The 27,102-nt window shown below is 42.0% G+C and overlaps 1 long non-coding RNA gene and 1 other non-coding gene across 3 annotated transcripts; one reads left to right on the top strand and one right to left on the bottom strand.

The window, feature by feature from the left end:
• Nucleotides 1-5,471: 5,471 nt before the first annotated feature.
• LOC114430992 (uncharacterized) lies at nt 5,472-6,932 on the top strand. Of its 2 annotated transcripts, none has more exons than XR_003670034.1 (4): nt 5,472-5,783; nt 6,193-6,365; nt 6,553-6,767; nt 6,872-6,932. It is a non-coding gene; the product is annotated as an uncharacterized LOC114430992 (long non-coding RNA). The 2 variants fall into 2 exon arrangements; XR_003670033.1 differs by lacking the exon at nt 5,472-5,783 and adding an exon at nt 6,041-6,105.
• Nucleotides 6,933-25,293: 18,361 nt separating this feature from the next.
• On the bottom strand, nt 25,294-25,365 carry trnaq-cug (transfer RNA glutamine (anticodon CUG)). The gene has a single exon. It is a non-coding gene; the product is annotated as a tRNA-Gln (tRNA).
• Between the last annotated feature and the right edge of the window lie 1,737 nt (nt 25,366-27,102).

Genomic DNA, 27,102 nt, shown 5'->3' with positions numbered 1-27,102 from the left:
CAGTAAAGATCAATGAGGTGATTCTCACCTGCTGAATCAGTCCTGACTTCCAGAAGTTTCCACCTTCATGTGTGGAGCTGCTCGTTCTGCTGCCGTCTGACTGGAAGGGAAATCAAAAAAGGGAACTCCACAAAAACCATAAAACAGGGAACCTGATACAAACATGTGATGTCAGCAGCTCAGTGAACACACGCACGCAAAAGCAGAAAATATGAATACAATTACAAATAAATCATTTCAAAATTAAAAACAACTGTTCTAAAACAAATTTTCTGCACAAACAGAATTTACACTCATGTTATCTCTGTTTTATATTATTGAATAAATGTTATAAAGTTTAAAGGAACACCAACAAAGAAAAAAAAGTGCTTTTAGTCAGAGTTCAGTTCAGTTGTTACTTCCTCATTCACATTTTCACCATTGACATCTGTTATTCTAAAACCTCTCCTATGTGGTTGCTTTTGCTTCATTAGTCACAACAACTCCTCCATGGTATTTCTGTTTGGACTGTAAATATTAAATCAAGAGAGGCCTGTGTAGAGTGTCATTGTTAGTTCTCTGCTGTCAGTTGCTTCATTTCCTCCTGAAGATTTTGCAAACACTCGACTTCCTCTCAGCTTCTGTGTCATACTTCTCTTTAATTTGTTTGACTTCACTGAACTGACCTCGTCTTGGTCACATAGATCCACTTTTCTTATATAAATAAAATATGTACACATACATCAGTGATCTGCACATAATGCATGTGAACGTAGCTATCCCCACAACACAGATGTGTCCCCACGTCTGTGGAACAGTCTGCCTCTTCAAGGCAGATCTGCTCCACCTGTAGAAGAGTTTAACAGCAGACTCAAAACTCATTTGTTTTCCTTGGCTTTTAACACTGAATAGGCAGCTCACCTTGGCTTTCATCCTTTTATCACTATTTTATGCATGTTTGACCTTGTTTACTGTACTTTTATTATTTTACTTTGATTGTATTAATACATGACTGACTCCTGTGTACTGATAGAACTGATCTGACTCCACCCGTCTCCATCATTCATAGAACATAACCTGTATAGCTGCTTCCTGTCATACTGTAAGCACATATATAACAACAGCACAGGATGAATCTATGCATAGAAACAGAGAATCACACAATACACTATAATCATCCATAATTTAATATAAATATTATTAGTGTTTATTTAATTCATGATAGATGCCAATATAATAACTGTAATCAATACTGAACTATAAAATATCTGATCAATGATCAAACTGATATACAGATATTGACAGATTCTCACCTGCTGAATCAGTTCTGACTTCTGAAGTTTCCACCTTCATGTGTGGAGCTGCTCGTTCTGCTGCTGTCTGTCAGGAAATCAAAAACAGAAGTAACGTTACAAAACACAATCACACAAAAACACAGAAATATAAATAAATAAAAATTACTTTTAGTGTTTACCTTTTAACATATGTCCAGCGACCGCAGATGAAAACTAGCCCTCAGGTTGATTCTTGTGCATTTACAGAAATGTTACCGTCTCATCTGAAGCTCCTCCTTCACAGCACTCAACATCTTATCTGAGGGCAGCAGGGGCTGATGGGAGTTTTGAGCAGCTCATCTTCATTTGGCCTCTGCTGCATCACAGTGTCACTAGAGGAAACTAAGGTTCTTCCTGTTAAGTTTGCCTTCAAGTACTTAGCTTGGGGTCAGGCTTTGACCTAGAGACAATTCTGAGTGCTGTATAAATAAAATTGAATTGAATTCATGAAGAAAGGGTTTGCTGTCAGGACCATACCAAACCTCATCCCTCAAAGTGGAGCCACATGAGCGCCAGAGATGAGGTTTGTTTTTCCTGTGGAGAGTCAAATTGTAGATTGTACAGCTCAGAGTGTAGAAAGAACAGAGTCCACATAGTTAGCAAGGACTTAAACAGGATGTTGTGGTGTGCTGGCTGCAGCTTCATGCAGCTGCATCTGCTTGTAAATTTCCATCACGTCATCAGTGTGGTTAGTGTTGCTGCAAAAAAAAAAAAAAAAGGTGTTAGAACACGCCTGTGTTTCAACAGGGCCCCAAACTCATTTGCTCATTGCTTCTGTTACAGCAATGGGTTTGGTTGACTGAGCAGATAAGTAAACACCAGGTCTCGTTTCCACAGTGTAAAAGAACTGAAGTCATGTATTGACTCTTTTCACCTACAGTCTGAATAGTCTAGTCAGGTCAGGCAGTCCAAGGGTGGGAGTAGCCTGTAATGCTAGCTGAAGGGCTCGAAATGTGTGACTTTGTCATGTCATGTTAGCATAAATAAGAGCAGAGGGGTCCTGTTTCAATGGATACTGCTGTTGGCAAGGTCTCTGATCAGACTTAGGAGGATGACAGATTCACAAGCTTTGATGAGACCTACATCATATTGATGCTTTCCCCACAGAGTGTCAGCCTCCTCCTGGTAGCAGCTGCATCTGTCTCAGACAGGACGTGAGAAGAAGAAGAAATATAGCATAAGAAAAGATCAATGTTTTTTCCCATCTTTCTAATTCTAGCATGGACTGTCTCACAAGTGCCCTTTGAATTCAGATAACATGAACAACATGAACAGATATTACAATCATATCAGACTGTCCTGCTATTGATATGTATATATCAGTAAAAAGCTGATTAATAGCATGACAACAGCCTTAACACACATCTGGAACCTGTCACTTCAAAGCAGCTGTGTTCCAAAGAACACGAACATTGCTAAAGTTACAGCACTGTTCAAAAATGGAAACAAACAGAACTTCACACACTACAGACCAGCCTCACTGCTGCCTCACTTCTCTAAAGTCCTTGAAACACTGTTTAATGATCGCTTAGAAACATTTATTGAAGAACATCAGTTATTAAATGAAAGCCAACATGGATTTAGACTGAAAAGATCAACCTCAATGGCAGCAACTGATGCAGCAGAAGAAATCTCAAATGTGCTGCACAATAAAGAAATCTGCCTGGAACTGGGTCAAAGTGATTTAACTGACAGAGTACAATATGTGCAGATGGCAGTTTGCTTCTAGGTGTCTTAGCATTGCTTGTGCTGTCCACCAGGGGTCAGTATTAGGTCCTTCTTGCTACATTCTGCACAGCACAGATCCTGTTTAAAGCATATAATAACTTCTTACCTGGTACCATCCAGAAACTCTTCACTCTGAGAGAGCAGTGTTAATTTTGTTGACGAATCATTTTCGTCATAGTTTTCGTTAACGACCTTTTTTTGCTGATAAAAATGAGACGATAACTAAATAAAAACTAACGCACGGTGCCAAAAACGAAGACGAAATGTATTGACACTTTCGTCAACGAATAAAAACGAGACGAAATTATTGATGGAGACGAGATCCAATCAGAGCAGATTTTGTTTGTGGAAGGGAGGGACGAATCAGGAGACGGCGGCAGAGAGCCAATCAGAAGTGATCTCTCTGCGTAAGGACGTTACCCCGCGATGCTGGAAGTGTACTCATGCATGGTAACACAACACAGGAGAAGAACAGACACACAGACACGTTTGATGTCAAGACAAACAAGACGGTTAGCAAACCGTGCGGAGCGACTATCAGCCGTAAAAACACAACAAACCTGAAGCGACGTTTGCAGACGAGTCGTCTTAACTTCGTCTTAAAGATACACGTGACAAAATCTATAAATGAAGACACCGCTGCTTTTGCTGTAGTTATGGAGGATTCATGAAGAAGGTCATGACTGAACAGTGTATTCAGGGAGAGCAGCTCACTGTTCACTGGGTCTTTGGTGAAAAGGTCATAGCAATTAAATAAAGAGGTGTTTGTTTCAAATAACGTTAAAGCTGTGCCTGTTTTTATTGCACTTCAAACCTTAATTATTTCATGAAAAAATATATATCATAGAATTTTAGTCGACTAAATCCACGGCAGATTTAGTCGACTAAAACTAGACTAAAAGTTCAAAAATGTTGATGACTAAAACGTGACTAAAATCAAATGACATTTTAGTCACAAGACTAAAATAAAAACTAAATCAGAAATTGCTGCCAAAATTAACACTGTGAGAGAGAAGTCTAACAGTCTGAGAGGTTATGGCAACTTTAAAGTCCTGATGGTGAGAAGCACCAGGAAGAGCCTGTGTGTCTGTATGTGGAGTCAAAGGGTTAATACTAATAATCAGTTATATTAAATTATGGATGATTATAGTATATAGTATATATCAATATATAGTATATTGTGTGATTCTATGTTTCTATGCATAGATTCATCCTGTGCTGTTGTTATGTATGTGCTTACAGTATGACAGGAAGCAGCTACAGGTTATGTTCTATGAATGATGGAGACGGGTGGAGTCAGATCAGTTCTACTTCCTTCCACTCCCTTTCAAGCATATAGTGCAGACTTTATGTACAAGCATGTATCCAGGGTCAGTTCTGCAGGCTTGTTACACTGGCCCTTACACGGTCCTACAAAAAGTAAATGACTGTGATTACATACATTTTTATCTGCCATGGCATTCACTACCTCAGATTGGTCAACACTCACAACATCTTACATGCAGTGTGACTTGGCTGCTGAGTGGGACCATGAGCGCTTATGCCGGGTTGGTGCTCAGCCAGATGAAGTTTGACTCCCAGCAGCCAACCAGTGGTCTCGTGTGTGAGGCCATCTGCCTTAAAGAGCACCTCCCACTCACCACAAAGGAGGACCTGCTGCTGTTTGGACCCCTGTCTGTAATAATGTGTCTTTGCATGCTGGCCATCTGCTACTGCTATGTGTGTGTGTATCGGGCTGCACTCAGCGTGAACACAATGTTGAAGTCCAGCAACCACCGAGCCAGATGCACCATAGGACTCTACCTCTCACTGTTGTTGCTCCAGCGGTCATCAATCATATTTCATATCATCTTTACCATGACGCTGAAGAGAGAAGCCCTCTGCAGCGTGACCACCTCCATGGTGCTGCCTCTTATCATCATAATTCCCTCGTGTATCAATCCTTTCTTCAACGCCAGGAATCCACAAATCAGTTATCTCCTCTTTTCTGCATCCAGTCAGAGGAGACATTTGTTGAACTTTAAACAGCATATTTATTGGATTTCTCCCTCAGACTTTGCAGGAGCAGGATAAATCTCAAAAATCAGAAATCTGAGTTTAGATTAAGGATTTTGGGGAAAGAAATTGTCTAAATTGTCAGAATTTAAAGTCAGAATTCTGAATTGAATCTAAATGAGCTATGAATATATGATTACAAAATAGATTTTTAATTTGTATGAATTTAATTTATTCATTGAAAAATATATACTCCATTATTGACTGTTTATCTTACTGTGTCAGGTCCCCATTAAAATGTACCCCCTCTTGTATTATTTGAACCTATTGTGTGCAGAGGCAGCTGAGTGATACTATCACACTGTATTAAAAAGACTGCAAGCACCTCAAATAACAAACTCTATGTATTTATTCTTGTTTATTTCAGAAGGACCACAGGATGTTCTGTGCCAGTGAGAGATATTTTGCAAGACCTTGCAACTCAAATTAACCATCAGAAGAAATGCAAGTTTAACATTAACCGGTCATCAGTGCTGGATGGAGCTATTAGAGGTTTTAAACGAGGGACATACAATCCATGTCACACCATTTCTGTCAGATTTTCTCATGACATGGGAGTAGCAGAAGAGGCTGTGGACTTAGGTGGACCAAGGAGAGAATTTCTAAGACTTCTAATGGATGCTTTGTCCAAGTCTCAAATGTTTGAGGGAGAAGAAGGGAAAATGAACTTGGCTTTTGACAGTAACGGTATGTATAGATTGTAGCATATCATTGATGAGATTCACATAATAACCACAATTTGTGCTTACATTTTGGTACTATGAAATAGGTTTTTGTCATTGAATGCTTGAATACACTATTACTTATGTGTAATTTCTTTTCTCTAGCCATGAGGGAGGACAGGTACTTAGTTGCAGGCAGGGCCATTGCTGTAAGCCTTGTTCACGGCGGTCCTCCTGCACTTTTTATTTCCCCAACTCTCTTCTCTTGAATTGTTGAGGGCCCGGAAATGGCTAAACCAGTTTTGGAAGATGTTGCTGATAGTGACCTGCATGAAAAAATTAAAAGGGTATCTCACTTTTAGTTTATGTTGTGCTGTATAATATGTGTGCCTATTTTATACAACAATTTTTTGTATGCATGTGTGTCTTGAAAGGTCATGGAGTGTGAAACTTTTGAAGACCTCCTAGCAACAACAGCACCACTTGAGGAGTATTTGGCCAATGCGGGCTGCTTGAGACAGTTGCGGAGTTTGGAAGACAAATATCTGCTTGCAGAAGACATCCTAATGTTTCAAGTGATACACAGAGTCCGTGGTCCTTTTGAGAGGTACATTTTTATCTTTTTTTGTGAAACCCTTTCTAATTAACCTTTAACTGTATGACTGCAATTTAGGGAGGTTTTGTTGCTGACCTTCTTTGAGGAGTGAGGGAGAGAAGAATGAGGAAGCTAGTTGACAACTGCTGTTTTTGCTGGGAAACTTGACAATGCAGTTACTAGTGATTATATTTTACAGATTTCGGGATGGACTGGGAAGCCTTGGGGTGCTGGACAAAATTCAAACCCACCCGGAGAGCTTTCGGCCCCTTCTATGTTGGTCTCCCACAACCCTCACAGCTGACCTCATTGACAGCCTTTTTACCATACGTCTATCTCCTGTTGGCAGCAATAGAAGGCAAGCTGAAGAAATGGTCGTTCCTTTTTGGAGAGACTACCTTGCAGATGCAGAAGGTTAGGTGACTTAAGTGCTGCTAGAGCTGTTTTTTCACTTGGTAATAATTCACCATATTGTCATTGTTTTGTTGTATTTTCTGATGTAATACTTTTTTGTCCAGATCAAGAAGGAACACAGAAGCTGGAGACAATTCTTGCCTTTGCCACTGGAGCCAGTGCTGTTTCACCAATTGGCTTCTCTCCGCAGCCTTCAATTGAATTTCTTCACCAAGAGCATGATGGAGGAAACCCCTCTAAACTTCCCATTGCAAATACCTGCATCAACTGTTTGAAGTTGCCACTGCACACTTCCTATGATGACTTTCAGGAAAATATGGACTTTGCATTGGGTAACACCCATGGCTTTGGCATAGTTTAAAGTGGACAGGCCTGCACTTCAAAATGTTAGTACCGGTTAAGTTTGTACTTTACATTCTTCTGTTCTTTGGTTTCCATAATTAGGTGCCATCATATCTCTCTAGCTGTAGTTTGTTGTGTAGTTTCAGACAGTATTGGACCAAACTGAATTTACTGAGGTTAAAAGTAAGTAAATATTGCAACACCATCCTCCATCTGACAAGTTTGTGGTTGCCATCTATGTGCCTACAAGAGAAGTTGAAATCGGTGTAAACTATGAATACTTGTAATACAATGCCAAACACTACATTATACTACAACTACTACTACATGATAATTAGCTGCAGCTTTAAAATAGTGAATACATGTTATGTTAATTCAAATTTATTCTTTTATGAATTTGCTCACCATAATTGATTGGGAGATGAAACACTGTAAATCCGTCGACGTATTGCATGTCGCCTTCTGAAGGACCTCCAATGGGGTCAATTTCCTGCAGACTTTGGCGGACCCGCCACCTTTGAATATGTATCCCACGTGACCTCAAGCTCCCATGCACATATCGTTCACCTGCATTTGTGGTATGCTGAAGAATTTCACCAACTACTCTGTTCAGGTTTTCATTTGACAGCGTTGTATATGACATTGGTGGAATGCCAAGCAGCTGTCTATGTCTGTAGAGAGTCCGGCTGCTTACCCCTACGCATGTTGCAATGTTTTGCCAGTTCATTCCAAGGGACATTAAATGGGAGATTTGCTCAGCCGAAATACTGTATTGAGGTCTGCCTTGATATCCAGTCCTGATAGATGGTGGCAATAATTCATAGCTGTTCTCCAACCTGGTTCTTTGTCTGGTTTCATAAGTAGTCAGCAAAAAATGAAGACATCTATGCAAGAATTGTAATGTATTGACTACTTCTCTGTTTCTTACATCTTCAACAAATCTTGATATGGACAAAAATCCAGATAAGGTCTGAGTGTGATCATGGAGATCCCTGTGCAGTCTTTCCTGAACAAAAGGCTCTGTAGATGCAATTTGTATTTGTTCAATACATTCTAAGACATTATTAACAAAATATATAATGTCATTTTCATTGCTACTTACTCCAATAATAAAAAAGTCCACTTGGAAACAAAACAGGATGATTTTGACTAGCATCATTTTGAGTTTCTGCTGATAGCATGAAAGGACACCCTAAGCATACTGTTTTTTATACTTCCTGGTTTGTGAATGACTTCCTGCTTAGGGAGGGACTTCCTGTTTTGAGAGAAGACTATATGTGTGTGAGAGAAGAATATATGTGTGAGAGAAGAATAAATGTGTGTGAGAGAAGAATATATGTGAGTGAGAGAAGAATATATGTGCATGAGAGCATGAGAGAAGAATATATGTGCGTGAGAGAAGAATATATGTGCATGAGAGAAGAATATATGTGAGTGAGAGTGAGAACATATATGTATGTGAGATGAGAATATATGTGAGTGAGAGAAGAATATATGCATGTGAGAGAAGAATATATGCATGTGAGAGAAGAATATATGCATGTGAGAGAAGAATATATGTGAGTGAGAGTGAGAATATATGTGTGTGAGAGTGAGAATATATGTGTGTGAGAGTGAGAATATGTGTGTGTGAGAGTGTCAGACTGCATTATGTCTTGTACGGCCCCTCATAGACGCATGCACCATTGCTCATTACATGCTAGTAGGATAGACTGAACTCTATGACTACGCTAGGTTAAGCTAAAGTTACTGATGTCCGTGTTTATTTTATTTTTGCTATTGAAATATGCTATTTACATCCCGCTCTGTGAGCATGGGACCTTCCCAGCTTTGCACACGGTCAGACCCAGAGTGCTGTGGGTCTCTCTGCTCTGCCTGCAGCTGAACCTGCTGCGTGAAGCTACAGAGAGACTGCCCGGCTGTGAGTGCATTGAGGATCAGATACTCAAAATCAAATGACTCAGACTTGGACTCGAGGGCCAAAAAACTTGATCGGGACATCCCTAGTAAAAACACCTCCCTGCATTACTTGATGCGCATGTCCAGAACCAAACAGAACACGCGCCCCGAACCGAAACACATGTACCGAAAGGTTTGGAATTTTTTTCTTAACCGTCCCACCCCTACAACCTACCCATGAAAGAGCAAGAAATGAAAATATAAGACAACCAACCAAAAGTTACTAAACCTCCTGTTAAAGCTGGGCGCTGGCACAAGCATTCATAATCATTTATTATTATTAGTACAAGTACATAAACTAATAAGGAGCATATACATGTAATGCTGGCTGTTTGCATAAGCTTTGTGTGCAGGTTAATGCAACTCAGACAATCAATAAGCTGATAATGATGACAGATGACAGATGAAAGGAGGAGAGTAATGAGAGGAATTAAAAAAATATATTAAAGATAAGACTTCAAAGAGGGCTCAGTCCATCTGACTGACTGCCACGATGTAGAACAAAGAGAATGAAGACCTCCTTTGTTCAGGTTGCTAATAGCATTTCAAATAACTGACCATTATTTTATTGTTTTACTTGTTGTATTTATTGTGATGTTCTTTATTAGGAACCATGGTTGTTTATGTATTTTTATTTATTCTGACACAGACTGTTATTGTTGTAGGTCAGGCTGAGCATGATCCCTACAGAGTACATACAGAGTCATGTGCTGTCCAATAAGCTGGTGACGGACAACTTGAGGTGCCAGGCCATGGCCTCTGAGGTCATCGAATGCAAAGACCAAATCCTCGGGCGGCCTCGTCTGCCTTCTGCCATCCTATTGGCCATTGGAGGCTGGAACAGCATCATGGATCTACCTGTATGTAATGTAATCGAGGCATTTGACGTCCGTGCAAATCACTGGATGAACATAACAAACCTTTCTGAGCCTCCTCGCGCCTGTCATGGTGCAGCCTACCTCGGTGGGTATGTCTACTGTGTTGGTGGCTTTGACCAGGTGTTCAAAGCCACCAATAGTGTGCGCAGGTTTGACCTGAGCACACAGACATGGCAAGAGGTGGCACTGATGCACTATCGCCGCGGTGATGTGAGCGTGACTGTGTTGAACGGGTGCATCTACGCCATGGGAGGCTATGATGGGCACACACATCTCAGCAGTGCTGAGTTCTACCAGCCAGAAACCAACCAGTGGCTTCAAACTGCACCCATGCATGAGCAGAGGAGCAACGCCAGCTGCACAGCACTCAACGGCAGGGTGGGTGGAACACAATGGAACATACCAGAGAACAGAAAGATCTGTTTACAAAACACTGCTGCCAGTTTGAGCCAACAAAAAAGACAATTTCTTATTGTCCACCCCCACCCCCCCTTTTTGTATTCAGATCTACATATGTGGTGGATATGATGGGAATGAGTTCCTGCAAACAGCAGAGTGCTACAACCCAGAGACCAACCAGTGGACCCTGATCTCTCCCATGAGCAGCCGGCGCAGTGGACTAGGAGTCATTGCATACAACAACCATGTTTATGCAGTAAGTGCATGAAAGAAATGTGTGACCAGCTTTCATCAGCGCTTTAAAGCAGCTAGTTTTTTATGTGACAATTGAATTGATAAGTGATGCATCTTCCTTCATCTTTGACTCCAAAGGTTGGTGGCCTCAATGTAACAGGCTATCTGCAGACCGCTGAGGTCTACAACCCTCAAACCAACACCTGGCGCAACGTGTCCTCCATGATGACCCCCCGCCACAACTTTGGCATCGAAGTAGTTGAGGACCGGCTCTTTGTTGTCGGGGGCTTCAATGGCTTCAACACCACCTCTAATGTTGAGTACTATGACAGTGAGACGAATGAGTGGTCTCAGGCCTGTGACATGGACGTCGGCCGGAGCGGTCTGAGCTGCTGTGTGCTTTCTGGTCTTCCCAACATGGCTGACTACACCATCCCTCGTGATTCATGATTTCTGTAAATCTTGTAATAATATGAATGAATGAATGAATGAATGAATGAATAAATGTATAAAGTGATGTAACAATACTGTCACAGTACCTGGCTGTAAATGTATATCATCTGTTTTGTTCTGTTTATATAGGAGTGTACCATTAAAACACTACTATTTATGTGCGGATCAGTTATCTGATTGAACATCATGAAACAATTTTCAAAGTTTGACAGGCTAAGTTTATTTTTTACCTAATGGTCGCTCACATCAAGCAGCTATTGAAGACATTTTTTAAAATAACAGTGCACGACTTTACAGTTTTGATTTACTCTTGCTGATTTCACCGTGTTATGTTGAACCACAGGAGGCGGCTGCTTTCAGAGACTTGGCTCTAAACTCCCTCCTTTACCTACTCAGCAGCAAACAGCAGGAGCTGACAGACAGCATTGGCAACTGCCGGGTGAACATATGGAGCATTTGGCAGCTAGAGAGGCAGATGTAGAAACCAAAAAAAAAACATAGAGCCAAAGGAGAGTGAATATTGGGCTTACGTTCACCAGGTGGACAGAGACACAGCTCCAAATGAATGATGTTCCAAAACAGCTGGCTGTGTAAATAAACAACTGTTTGCTATCAGGTTAGAAAAAGATGACAATGACATTGTTGTGCTGACAAAAAGGGCTTAATTTAAGAGAATCTGACTCCTTCAAAGCTGCTTCACATACCATCATATTTTTCATTGGAGGCCTTTATGTACAGCATCAACATATTTTTTATATCAGTGGTTATTAAGATTAAGAAACCTTTATTAGTCCCACAATGGGGAAATTGCATAATAGTGATAAGAGACAATCTGCTGTCCTTGACAAATAAATGCCATTAAATTCCATGAAGTTCTGCTGTGTTTGGGACAATATTAGTGCTTCATCAGAGCTTTTAACCTGGGACTGTTGTGGATGTCACTTCTGTTCTCTGTTTGTGGTTTTTCTTGCCTGCCTTTTGTTATTCTTATTTCCTGATTGTATTATTATCCTTCCTGCCCTGACCTCTTTTGTATGTGTCTCTTCCTTACCTTCCTTCTGTTTCCCGCCTCTGTGATTACCTGCTCCTCCCTAATTTTTTCCACCTGTATCTCGGTTTCCCTCCTCTTCTTAAGTCCTGTGCTCAGCTTTGTCCTCTTTGGATCATTGTTCTTTGTACCTGTGTCTTGTGTTTGCCTGCCGTCATGTCCTCCCTGTCAGTTCGTCCTCCTGTTCCTCTCTTTGGATTTATTTTGGTTTGGTTAGTGTTTTTCCTTGGTTTCATTTTGTACTTTGGGTTTTTCCTTTGGAATTCATTCTGAGGTTTTGCTCCCAGCCTCTTATGTAGTCGAGTCCTGACTTGGTGTTTTTGACCTTTTAAAATAAAGCTCTCCTTTTGTTGGATTAGCACTATGCTGCATTTGGCTCCTCTTTAATCACAAACATAACAGGGAGGGCCAGAGACACAGATTTTAATCAGACACAAAGAGACACACTTAAAAGTAATTTCCTGTAAATGTGTCACATGGGTGTCACCACTGCTGCCACTAGGAGATCCCAAATGAACGTGACATCACTGCATCCTGGCCGTTTCCAGCCTGATCCACGGGATGTGTGTACAGGTGCTTTTAATGTGGTTGTTGTCCAAATGTCAGGGCATTATTCTGCCCAAAATGGAACCTTGAGAGGTATAGTTTATAGTATTGTTGTTATTTAGCGTCACTAGGGGGCACCAAGGTTATTTAGGGAAGCACTAGACACAGGTAGACCAGAATGCACCTGGGTGGGCAAATGTTTTTTTACCAGCACAGGAGAGACAGCAGCGAAAAGGTTTGTCTGGTTGTCTGCCTGAACATGGACAAAATAAAATCATTTTGATGTCAGGTTTAAGAATGGACATTGAGTTTTCCTACCTGCGTAAACCAAATGTCAGAGAGAGAGCGAGAGAGCGAGAGAGCCAGTCACTGCACCTCCAGTTTTGATGTATTTTCCTTCCAAATGTTTGGCCTTATTGAATGAGTCTGCAATAGGACAAGCACAAAATACAGGATCAGTTACTATTACTTAAACATGTATATAAACAGACTTTTGCAAATAGCAATCATAGCTTTTAAAAATGTCACTTCACCTTTGCAGCTGTTATCTGTACTTTCTACTCCACTACTGATCAACTAATCTACTAATACTGAATGTTATTCTGGAATTCTGCCTATTATTCTGAAATACAGTCTATTCTGGAATGCTACAGCTTATTCAGTCTTCAATCCAATCCATCTTTATTCATAGAGCACTTTTAAAAACAACAAGGTCAGCCAAAGTGCTGTGCACAGCCTATCAAGTGTAGAATAAATGACTAATAAAATAAAATAAAATGAAATAAAATAAATATAAATTTGATAAAGCACAGGAATATAAAACAATACAATAAAAACACCAGTCAGGAGTAAGAACAATAAAACAAATAAAAGTCAACAACTCAGAGTTAAAAGCCAGAGTAAAAAGATGTGTTTTAAGTGATGACTTAAAACACATAAAAGAATCCATCTGTCTAAGGTGCAGAGGCAGTTCGTTCCACAGTTTAGGACCTGCGACAGAGAAGGAACGGTCCCCCCTGAGTTTTCACTGCGTTTTTGGGACGACCAAGAGAAACTGGTCAGCTGACCTGAGACAGCGAGCAGGGCAGTAGAGCTGGAGCATGTCAGACATGTACTGAGGGGCGAGACCATGAAGGGATTTAAAAACAAATAAGAGAATTTTAAAATCAATACGAAAACGAATCAGGAGCCAGTGCAATGACTTAAAATCAGAGTAATGTGCTCTCGTTTCTTAGTCCCAGTTAAAAGCCGTGCAGCAGCATTCTGTACAAGCTGCAGTCATCCAAGTGAAGCCTGGCTGAGCCCAAAATAAAGTGCATTGCAATAATCTAACCGATTCGTAATAAAAGCATGAATTAAAATCTCAAAGTGATGCCGAGAAAGGAACAGTTTGGCTTTGGCCAGTTGTCTCAGTTGAAAAAAGCTCGCTTTGACAGCTGCACTGATCTGAGCATCAAGTTTCAGATTGGACTCCAATTTTACACCAAGATTTGTCACTGTGGACTTTTCAGGACACCCAAATCTACAACAGCAGCAGAGGCATCACTAGGCCCAAACAGTGTGACCTCTGTCTTAGTGTCATTTAAAATGTAGCAGATTTGCTGACAGTCAGGATTTAATTTCCTCAACACAGTCTAAGAGTTGTTGAACAGAATGAGGATCCTTTCGTTTTAAGGGCATGTAAATTTGTGAATTTGTGAACAAGAGAAACTGGTCAGTTGACCTGAGACAGCGAGCAGGGCAGTAGAGCTGGAGCATGTCAGACATGTACTGAGAGGCAAGACCATGAAGGGATTTAAAAACAAATAAGAGAATTTTAAAATCAATACGAAAACGAATCAGGAGCCAGTGCAATGACTTAAAATCAGAGTAATGTGCTCTCGTTTCTTAGTCCCAGTTAAAAGCCGTGCAGCAGCATTCTGTACAAGCTGCAATGTCAAGACCAGGCTTCTTGATTAAAGGCTGCACCACAGCATGCTTAAAACCATCAGGGGCCGTACCATTTCTCAGACTGCTGTTTATAATATTGAGCACATCTGGAGGGATACTGTTGGAAAAACCTTTTTAAAGAGACGGGGTGGAAGAAGATCCTTAGGGGAACCAGAGGGCTTCATATGACCAACAGTTTTCTTTAGCAGATGCAGACCAACAGGCTCAAATTGGTCTAATACAGCAGGGGGAGTGATCGGGTTTGATGGGTTAGATAAAGTATGAGGGCTCTGGTGCTCGCAACCTTGCTAATAAAAAAAGTGCAAAAATGTCTCATCATCTGAAGCTTCCAAGCAGGCTGTTTTGGGAGCATTGATAACATTGTTGATGGTTTTAAACAGAACACGGGGAGTGTCACAGATGAAAGCAATAATGGAGAAATATTTAGTTCTTTCTTTTTGTACAGTTTTCTGATAGTTGCGCCAGCTGTCCTTTAAAATTTGAAAAGACACCTGTAACATGTCCTTTTTCCACTTTCTCTCTGCTCTTCTACTTTCACGCCTGGCTGCGCATGTGACGTCATTCAGCCACGGCTCACAGACTAGGTTTTGGATGCCTAGTTTTCACCGGAGCCACAGAGTCTAAGATGGACAGGCATTTAGAATTAAAACAGGAAAAGAGTGCCTCTACGTCTGCGGTACAAGGATCAGCAGCGGAGGTTTGACTGAATGAAGCGGAGAACTGAGAAGCAGTGGAGGACCCTGTGGTCTGGTGGTGTCGGTTCAGCACCTTGGACAGCGATGGACAGGAGGACAGGAAGGTCCGGCTGCTCTCAGCTGGGACCTGTGTGTGTCTGTGTGTGTGTGTGCCCATGCAGAAGTGTCAAAACTTGTAATTCATGCCGCAACCACTGGGGGCTGGCTCCAAAAGCGAGTCATTTCCCATAGACTCCCATGTTTAAATGTCCGACTTCACAGCAGAAAAAAACATGTTTACAGCCTAGTACAAAAAACCACTCTGGTCTCAGATGATAGGTTCTCTTCTAGTGTCAATTGTAGGGGGGGTGAATTTTTTTACAACTCACTCGTTAAAATTACGCATAATTATGGGCGTTGAGTGACAGGCGTATCACAGTGTGAGTTTCCTGCTTCCACGATCGCCCGCCCCCCTAAACCCCGCTCGTGCTCCCCCTCTTTGTCCATATTTGGAGTTTTGGTGGACGTGACGCTACCAACATGGCGGCGGTCATCAACGTCCTGGAACCTCCCACCGAGCCTCAGAACGGCTCTTCAGAAACAAACGTGACGTCACGGAAGCTCTGTCCATAGTTTTTACTCTCAATGGGGTGCACACACACCTGCAGTCTGCCCACAGTTACTGACGTAGCCACTCCGTCACACCCCAGCTGACACATGACCGCACCAGGTGGCTGCTGCTATGACAGATGGTGGTTGTCAGCATTCCTTGTTAGTATAGTGGATAGTATCTCCGCCTGTCACGCGGAAGACCGGGGTTCGATTCCCCGACGGGGAGAAAGACTTTTACCACCAGATAGGATGATACTGACCCTGTACATTGCTGCTGCAATAGAAAACATTTCCCAGTTTGGGATAAATAAAGTATTTGTTCTGTTCTGTTCTGTTCTGTTCGTCTTGTGTCTTGTGAGCTTTAGATTATATTATTTCTTGGGCTCTGTGTTCTAAGAGTCTGAAAATATGTGGCTTCCTTTATTTACAGTCGTGCATGTCATGTGACTTTACTTATGCAACATGTATGATAATGTTCTGTCTCCTCTCGTTTCCAGACTGTCTGGAGGACACACAGAGTGGACATGGGTCACAGAGTGCTGCTGCTGTTTGTGTCTCTGCAGCATGGGCAGCTGCTCCTGCTCCACTCGTCACCGGCTGATTGTTCACACCTGTGATCAGTCATCAGCCAATCCTGCTGCAGCTTCCATCTAGTATATGTGTCCAATGGAAGCTGAGCAACATGTCAGCTACACACATAGAAACACTACACATAGTTTGTCATATAAATAACATGGATTGAATCATGTTGTACAGTCAATGGAAACAAAAAGCACTGAGAGTGGTGCTGGTAGTGCAGCAGTGGATGGAGGCTGAAGTGCTGCCACCTAGTGTCAATATTTGGTATTAACTCTGACTACATATTCCACCTTTAACTCTCTGCCATATATACTGTGCTATGTGTGAAGTGATAATAACATGAATGTGAATTTATTGTAAAGAACTTTACTTATTATCCCTGTTATAAGTGAGCAGTGTGTGTGTGTGTTTGATGGAGTGTGTAATGTCTGCTCAGTGTTACTGATGCTGCTGTGTGTGATCTGAAAACTGATCAAACTGTGATGTGTCTGATGCTGACAGAAGAATCAGAGGTCAGACAGTCGGATCCTCCTCTGTGACACCTTTAACATCATATCAGAAATCTCTGTCTGCTTCTGGTACATGCAGCTGATCACCAGCAGGGGGCTCACTGCTTTGCTGTCACTCAGTGTAACAATGGAACTGTTAGAATGATGGTGCGGCTCACACAGGTGTGTGTGGTTGAGGTTAATCAGTGCAACAATGTCAGCTTCTCTCTACAGACTGTGAGAGAAACAGTCTGACTGAAGACAGGAGGAGGCAGAAATGTCACTGTGTGGATGTCAGCTGCCAGAAAACACCACAGAAGAAGAAGAAGAGGCAGAGGAAGAAGAAGAACAGAGAGGGGGAAGTGTTTGTGGTGACGGTGGATTGGAGTAAAGCTCAGCTGCTACAACAGAACAGTTTCTGAACACATGTGTAGCCACCAAAACTACACAGGAGGGTCCTGGCAAAACTGACATCCATGCTAGACAATGAGTCCCACCCCCTGCAGGACACCCTGTCAGCCCTGCAGAGCAGCTTCAGTGGCAGACTGCTCCACCCTCGGTGTGTGAAGGAGAGATACAAAAGGTCTTTCCTTCCTGCTGCTGTCAGACTGTATAATAACCACTTCTGATAGGTGCAATACTCACACACCACAGTGTGCTTTTATTTTACTGTTATTTATTTAGTTGCACTATGTACAGTTTATAAACCACTTCTACCTCCACTCACCTGTGCAATAACTGTTAATATGTAAACTGTTTATAATGTATATATCTTTTTATTGGTAGTCTATTTTTTAATGTATATATCTTTCTCTTAACTTATCCCTTGCTGTCTGTATGCCGTTGCAAAAATGCAATTTCCCCATTGTGGGACTAATAAAGGTTTCTTAATCTTAATCTTAATCTTACACCTGGTACAACAAAGGATCACAGTGAGTGGAGGACCAAGGCTGGAACCAGAGGACCAGAGCTGAGCTCTGGAGGCCAGAGAAGTCCTCCTGCAGCCTCTGCTGAGTTTGTTCCTTTTGGCCCTCTGTTCTTTGTTCTTGCTGATCTTTTTGCAGTGTTTTGCTGATGCATTTATATAACTATATCATGTGAGAATGTTTTTGACATAGCAGCCTGTATTTTGGATTATTATGTTGGACTTTCTCTGGACACTTTATTTTGGCTGTTTCTTTAGTTTCCAGGATCATCATTTCACTGTGATTCAGATCAAATTCAGATCACAGAAAGGCCTTCCTGTTCTCACTTCAGTGAATGAATTATGGTTTTGTATTTTCATTGGTCAACAGTGGTGGAATTGTAACCTTTTAAATGGGATTCTGTTTGGTTACCATAGAAACCACTGAGGAGGCACTGATGGCTGTTGGGGTTGCTGCTGCTGAGTGGAGTCGTTCTGGTGGTCATTATGATGGAGATGCTGCAGAGTGGGTTCATTGTGTTGGTGGTTGTGATGGGATGGTGGTCCCTGATGGGGTGCTGCCGAGTGGGGTCATTGTGGTACAGGTTAGGGGTGTGAAGTGGTCCCTCTCAAACCTGCAGTACAAAGTCTTGAGGTCGTCGGCAGTGGGGGAGGTCGTCTCCTGTGGTTTGTGATCTCCACACTGATGCATGGTCGTTAGCAGAAAAGCTGTTTTTCAACTCCTCTGAGTATTCCCTTTTTCCTAACCCTTTTTGCCACCTTGATTTCCTTGGTGAGAGGGTTTCTGGTCTGCCTGTACACTGTCAGAAAAACGGGTACAACTGAGGTCCATTTTTGTTCCCTAAGGTACAACTGCCGATGATTTACCCTCACAGGTTCCAAGCTGATCCCCATGGTACTTAAATGTACCCTTTTTGTGTCAAAATGGTACATTTAAGATCCAAAATGATCAATGGTCGACATCTGTACCATTTTTTCCACAAACAGGGGTACAATGACAAGGTGAAGCTGTCAGTGACAGTTGGGGGACTGTATGGTTTGTGCACCAGAACTGGGAAATTTAGTTTGTTCACACTCTTATTTTTAATCCCAAATTTCCAATATTAATCCTAATTTCCAAAATGTAGCTGATGTGGTTGGACAAAATTTAGTCACACAAAAATAAAATAAAGAAAATCAGTGGTATCACACATTACTAATATTTAAGCTGAACCCAGCTACAGAACCTATTAACATTTTACAGTAAAAAGCCCAATTTCAAAAATGTATCCTTGAAATAATATTAGAGGGTTGAATCACAATGATGTGACCAATGACCATGTGACGGCTCACACAAGCGCGTTCCTTATGCAGCAGCATATGCACACGCACCAACGAGAGGTCTTAATCACCAGTTCGCGCTCAAATTCGAGTTGGAGCTCTCTACAGAGGAGCTCCTTCAAAAGCTTCAGGAACGTGGATTAAATGTGACAGAGGAAGAGGCCCAGCGATTCAGAGGTAAGTTCATTTTATCATTTGATTGAGCTGGAAAGTTGTTTTGTTACAGAATTGCTTTATCAATTAGCATTGACCTTGTCTAAAACATGGAATTGGCCTACTAAAGTCAGAAATCAAATCTAGGTTAACATGACCAAAGATATGATTTTGAGGGGGCTTCCGGTTTGGCGGACATTTTTGACTACCTTTATAACCCACCGGCTTACTTTTCTTCTCGTCAGACCATCTGTTTTTATATATGTATACATAAGTATACCTCCTGACTCAGCAGCAGTGGGTCGTTTCATCGTTTCGCCATGCCACCTAAACCTTCTAAATCGAGTGAAAGGGCCGAGCCTGAGGCCGCCATTAGCAAAGCTGACTTGGTAGCATCGCTAGCCGAACACAGGGAAGCTCATCATGGGTGCTGGTCATGGCCAGCGCCTGGTTTCATTTTCAGAAAATGCCGACCTGTTCCAGCTACGTTTGGAAAAGGTTGAAAACTGTTGTGAGGGGCTAAAGGCTGAAAATGACAAATTGAAGGCTAAACTAACCCAGCTTGAGGGGAGGAATAGGAGGAATGTCCGTCTCGTTGGTCTGCCTGAGGGGATTGAGGTCCACAACCTACGGCCTTTTTTGCCAGCTATTACAGGAGGTTTTTGGAAAGGACATTTTCCCTTCTGCACCGGAACTGGACCGTGCACACCGTAGCCTTGCCCCCAAACCCGGCCCCCGAGCTCGGCCTGTCATCATTTGCTTTCATCGGTACCAAAACAAAGAAGTGGTGGTGTGGGAGGCAAGTAAAGGGGCGAGCTGAAGTACCAGTCTAACCCGTTTAGGATCTATGAAGACTACAGCCCAGAAGTGGTTACTCAAAGAAGGGAATACAGGTCCATAATGGCTACTTTGTACAAGATGGGACTCAAGCCTTCACTGCTGTTTCCTGCGCGGCTCCGTATTGTCAAACCTGATGGTACTCGGGTGGCATTGAACTCCGTGGCAGAGGCTGAAAAGTTTATTAAAGACTTTAAAGACTCTCTCTGAACGTCAAGCGTAATCTCATGTAACCGCTACAGCTTCAGGGAGTATCTGGACTGTTTATGCTTAGCGCGTTAGTCTCTTTCTTTCTTTTTTTAATAATGTTTATTACGTGATGGCGAAGGTTTACGTCCAAATCTTCACTGTAACTCCGCAGTGGTGGTTTACCTGTGTGGTGGGTTATTTTGTACCCGTATTTGTTCAGCGGGAAGGGAGTGGGTATTTAGGTAGGTAACAATATGGAAGTGTTACAGTTAGATAAGGGAGGTGTGCTGTATATTTTGGCAGCTAGTTTCACCTGGGGTTTGGGAGGGCGGTTCTGTATCTCACTGTTTCTGCTAAAGAGCCGAGCTTTGTATGTATATTTTTTTTCTATTCCTCCAGCCAGGATCATTTGATTGGTTTAATATAATGTTGCATGTTGATCACTGAGTTTCTCTCATTTTTATTATTGATTCAGTTATTATGGTAAGCCCCTTAAATACTGTTACCTGGAATGTTAAGGGTCTGAACCATCCTGTTAAGAGGAAAAAGGCTCTTATTCATCTGAAACATAAACAGGTAAAAAACCTACAATACACACTTGAGCCATCATCCCATTTACCCAGCCGTACCTCAGTATTCTTTATTTAATCATTGAAATGTACATTTTCTTCCAGCAAGCACTCCAGAAGGCTCAGAAGGAATTAGCAGAAACCCAGCGCATTCTGGATGATGACAGAAAAAAGCTGGCAGATTTGGAGGGGGCTATTGCTGATTTACAGGCCAAGTACCAGGACAGTTTGGCTAAGAAGAAAGAGCTTGACAGCAAGTATCAACTGTGTGAGGCGCGCCTCGACAAGGTCAGAAAGAGCGATGAAATTTGATAAGGATTCAGGAACACTACACACAGTAGCAGAAAAAAATGAAACTACACAGATACTGTATACACATAGTGGTACGCTGTTTACAGTGAAGTACATTCTATAAACGTAAACCAGTTAAATGTAATGTATGTGTAAAATGTTAACAAGGTTAGTACTGCTCAAAAACATAAAGGGAACACTAAAATAACACCTCCTAGATCTTAATGAATGAAATATTCCAGGTGAAAATCTTCATTCAAGTAGAATATGTTGACAACAAAATAACATAAGAATGATCAATGTAAATCAAAATTATTCATCTATGGAGGTCTGGATTTGGAACCATGCACAAAATAAAAGTGAAAAAAATCACATCACAGGCTGATCCAACTTGAGTGGAAATTGTCAATGTCAAAATGAGGCTCAGTAGTGTGTGGCCTCCACGTGCCCTTAGGACCTCCCTGGCATCTCATCCTGGTACCTAATAGCAGTCAGGGTACAAATATCTACTCTAAATACTCTACACAATAACTTTATACAAGTCATACAATTATTGAATTTTTCCATCATGATGATCTGCAGCTTATAGGTAGTCTGGCAGATAAAAAAGTGCGTTGGGAGGAAACAGTCCAACATGTAGATAACATGGCCAATAATGTAGCAGGTGATATGCTTCTATCTGCTGGATACATAGTATACCTGGGACCCTTTACTGTAAGTTTGTTGTACCTTAGTGTGGCATATTTAATATGTTTCTCTACAGTATATGTGCATATTTCAATGTATGCCTTTGTCTCTGTCCATGTGCCTGCATAATTGAATATATTTGTGATGGCCACAGCAGCATTTCTTTGTATTTTATTTCAGTGAGTACAGGTCAGCCATGGTCGATGAGTGGCTTCACTGTTTCCAACAGATGAGTGTTCCACACACTGATTGGGACAATCTCATCAACACCCTTGAAGATCCTGACAAGATCTGCTCCTGGCAGGTCAGAGGCTCGTCATTGCTGACCTTCAGGGCTGAAGACAGATTTAATTTGGGCTTACTATTTCTGTCCTAGAACTTTATATTTGACAGACTTATTTTTTTATGGTTTTAACCATCCTGTTAAGAGGAAATAGGCTCTTACTCATCTGAAACATTTGGGTGCAGGAATTGCTTTTATCCAAGAAACACATCTCAGGAGTTTGGATAATGCTCGTCTTAAATGTGGGTGGGCGGGTCAGCTATTTCACTCAAACTTTCAAGGGAAAGCTCGGGGTGTTGCAATATTGATACATAAGGATGTTTCTTTCACGCCTTCTACAACACTAGCCGACTCAAATGGCTGTTATGTTATTGTGACTGGCAAACTCTTTAATCTCAAAGTTATTTTAGCTAATATATATATATGCTCCACATTTTGATGACCCACAGTTTTTCTCCCGCATCATTAAATTGATCCCGTGTTTAAATTCACACCTGCTCATTATGGGGGGAGATTTGAATCTGTGTCTGGACCCAGGGATGGATCGGTCATCGGTTAGGCCTGGTTATCAAAATCTGCCTCTTGTCTAGAGACATTTCTTTCAAACTATGGTATCTCAGACATCTGGCGTTTTTTTCATCCACAGCACAGGAAATATTCTTTTTTCTCCCATGCTCATCAAACGTACAGTAGAATTGACTATTTTTTCTTCAGATATTCTTTCATGTGAATATCAACCTATAGTAGTTTCTGATCATGCCCCTCTTCTACTCAAATTGAATATCACTGACACCAGGACTCCCACTCGAAACTGGAGGTTTAACTCTCTCTTATTATCGGATGAAGAATTTGTGCGTTTTCTTTCAGATCAAATTTCCTTATATTTAGATATTAATATGACACCAGATGTTTCTGTTTTGACTGTTTGGGAAGCCCTTAAGGCATACTTGAGAGGCTGATCACCAGCAGGTGGCTGTTCTGTGCGTTAGAAATGCATGAATAAACAGCAGCTTCATGTTGATGCAGGACGTATGAGGGCGGAACACTGATGAGATGAAAAGATTCAGAGGAAAAGGCAGAAAGAGCAGAGCTGATAAGTCACATGACTGATGCACTGACACGCGCTCTAGTCAGCTCCTCCACCAATCAGGCGCTGCCTCGCTGCTCATGCAGCCAATCAGGTTGTAGCAGTACATTTAAAGCTTTCCTCTCTCTGCTGTCAGCTGTCATTCCAGATCACCTTTGAGAGCAGAACCCCCCCAGAGGGCTGGACCTGACTGCTGTCCTGATAAAGACCTGAGGAAGACTGTTTGGAGGACACACAGAGTGGACATGGGTCACAGAGTGCTGCTGCTGTTTGTGTCTCTCTGGAGCTCCGGTAGGACTCTGCTTCCATGACGGACGTCTTTATAAGAGCTGGGAGAAGAGTGTGTGTGTGTTTATATTTGTTTTCTTCACTGACAATCTTATTACGGATAATGCTACTAAGGATCACAGTGGAATTAGTCTGATTGTTTTTAAAGTTGTTATTATAGCAGTTTATGTTCACTGTGTATGTCCACACTGGATGTTCCTTTTTTAGGATTAACATTTATGGAGCCCCGAAAGGGAAATTTGCAATTTATTTATTTATATTTCACGCTGTATTTATTTCATCCCTAATATGCAAATCTCCTTTTAAGATACAAATCATAAAGTACACAGTCCTTCTCTGGATAACTACAAACTTCACTACATCCAGTGGTTAAACAGACTGAGCCCTGTTGTTGCTGCTGTCAGCTACAAGGAGACATAAACACAGCGTGAACTGAATCAATATGAATTAAAATGGAGGAAACCTTTATTTGACCCACAAAGCAGAAATTAAATCAATACATGTAACATTCAATGAAAACATGTGGCAATAAATGAATGACTAATATGCCACCATATGAACGATCTGGCACCGACTGGCTGCGGCTCCAAGCAGATGAAGGGAGGTTGGTGAGAGGTGATGAGGGTGATGAAGATGATGATCTGTTCTTATTGTCTAAACAGGAACAGTTGAAGCACAGCTTGCAGCCCCTGTATCTCAGGCTTCTCAGCTTCTCTTCAGATGTTTGGACGTTTCTGCTGGAACCTCTCATTTAATGACTTTTGACTTTATGTGGAGGAGGGATTGATTTTGGAATGAGGAGGCTTCAACACTTCAGGACTGCTTTGAAGTGACTGACTGGCAGGCACTCTGTGAACCCCACAGCCAGGACATTGATGAGATCACAGAGTGCATCACTGGATACATAAACTTGTGTGTGGACAGTGTTGTTCCAGTTAGGACAGTGAATTGTTACCCCAACAAAGACAAACCACTGAGTGACTTTTGACTGGTACATTTAAAATGTCATCATATGTCCTAACCAGCAGGGGGAGCACAGATCATAAACTATCTGTCTCACATGTTATTGTGTTTTATGGAAGATGATGCTGACTGTTGTTTTCTTGCTTCTCTCTGTAAACAGCAGCTTCCCTGAGGGGAAACTCAGCTAATAAATGATGCTGTAACCTCTGGGACTTGATCTGCTGGGTGGGAGTCCACTACGTTATCCATCCATCCTCATCCATCCAGCTGAGATACTGAATGTGGGTTTTCATTGGTTGTCCGTTATAACCATCAAAATTAAAAGAAATAAACACTTGAAATATTTCAGTCTGTGTGGAATGAATGTTTGCATTATACAGCTTTCACTTTTTGAATGGAATTACTGAAATAAATCAACCTTCTGATGATATTCTAATTATATGACCAGCACCTGTAGTGGTGTTTTGTTGCAGCCTGTGGGGTCACCATAGAAACAAAGCTATTTTATTTTGCTTAGAGAGCACTTGAGAGCACTCCCTAATACTTGTTCTTGTTTCCTGAATAATGAGTACTAGCAGGACATACCAGCATGGACAGCAGAGGATTCCATGTTATAACTGGATCATCCAGCACAAGCAGCAGGATTCAGCACCACAGCCTCCTTCATGGCCTTCAGTCCATTAATGACTACAGCTGGACCAGTGAACAGACTGTGGACTTCTCCATAGACTTAACTGTGTAGAAAGGACACCAGGATAACTGTTCAAACAAAAGGTTCCACTGAGATTTGAACTCAGATCGCTGGATTCAGAGTCCAGAGTGCTAACCATTACACCATGGAACCTCCTCTGTGAGTAGACCTGACTGGAAGAGAACCAGAGACCTGTCTTGTCCAGATGGTCTGTCTTTCCAGAAATGGAGTCTGTCAGTTGTTAAAATGAGTGAGCTGATGTCCAGGTGTAGAACAAAGGAGCTCCTGCTAGCAGTGGTGCAGTTTGTACCTACCAGCTTCAAATGAAGACAGAAGTGTCCTCTGATGACTCACACAGCACTACAGTAGATCCTTAATCAATCAGCACTCATGCTAACGGCTAACAGCTCAATGTCCTTACTGCAGATCTGTTCTTTGACAGTGATGTGTCCAGGATTACACCATCTATCATTAACAAACAATACCAGCCCCCCTCCTTTCCTCTGACCGCTCTCCACTGTCCTGTCTGTCCTCGCCAACTGAAATCCATTTAGCGCAACGTTAGAGTCCAGTGTTAGCACCGTTAGCCAAGTTTCAGTAAACAACAGCATGCACTACTACATTTTTTAAACAAAGATCTACAGCAGGGGTCTCAAACTCAACTTACCCGGGGGGGCGATGGGGGTCGAGGCTGGGTGAGGCTGGGCCGCATCAAGTATTCCACAAAAAAGCATTGAAATATTCCAAAATACAACTGGTCCTATCTTCTCAATCTTCCAGGTCAGAATAGGGATGCAAATTATCGAGGAATTCATTAATCGTAAATTGATATGCAGCGATTTCCCCTCAGTTTCACTAAGATTAAAAGCTAAACATTGTTTACTAAATAAAAACTGCATGTCATATTCCTTAATGAGTGATTTGCTGTACCATTGGGGTACCATGGTCAAACTTAAAAACAATAGCACTAAATGTTTCCATAACTACCTGTGATGATCTGGCAGGTGTGTCTAACGACTGGCTAACAACTATGAAACTGTCGGAGGGGGACTGGTTGACAGCCCTTTGTTCTTGCTGTGAGTATGTGCAAACTTCCTGGGAATGGATGGAATCACTGCATTGTATGCTTCCTGGGGAAGCCAATCCATGCCTGTATGGACTCCCCAAGATTCACAAGGAGTCCCCCTCAGACCTATCGTCAGCAGCACAAACTCAGTCACATACAACATGGCTAAGCACTTGGCTGAACTCCTGACACCACTGGTAGGACTTTGTGAACAAGGTAGAGAAGATCCGAATGGACCCAGACGACACTATGGCCTCATTTGATGTCACCTCCCTGTTCACCTGCATCCCTACATCAGAAGCCACAGAGACGGTAAGGATGTGCCTCACACAAGACAGCACACTCAAGGAAAGAACCAACCTCATGCCAGACCACATCTGTGACCTGCTGGACCTATGCCTGACCACCACTTATTTCCAGTACAATGGGAACTTTTACAGACAGAAGCACGGCTGTGCGATGGGATCACCTGTGTCTCTTATTGTGGCCAACCTCTACATGGAAGAAGTGGAGAGAAGAGCCTTGAGTTCCTTTTCTGAAACCACCCCCACCCACTGGTTTAGATATGTGGATGACACCTGGGTGACCAATGAAGTGGAACGGTTCACAGAACACATCAACGCAGTGGACAACGACATCAAGTTCACTCGGGAGGACATCAGGGAGAACAATCTGGCCTTCTTGGACTGCACAGTACATATTGAGGAGGACAGGAGCCTCAATGTGGAAGTATACAAGAAACCCACACACACGGACCAGTACCTGTTGTTTGATTCACACCACCCATTGGAACACAAACTGGGAGTTATCAGGACCCTGCAGCA

The sequence above is a fragment of the Parambassis ranga genome, unplaced genomic scaffold (assembly GCF_900634625.1).
Source record: "Parambassis ranga unplaced genomic scaffold, fParRan2.1 scaffold_32_arrow_ctg1, whole genome shotgun sequence".
NCBI classification, from domain to species: Eukaryota; Metazoa; Chordata; class Actinopteri; family Ambassidae; genus Parambassis; species Parambassis ranga.
Note: the sequence above shows the minus strand (reverse complement) of the source record. Positions and strands in the feature narration are given on the sequence as shown.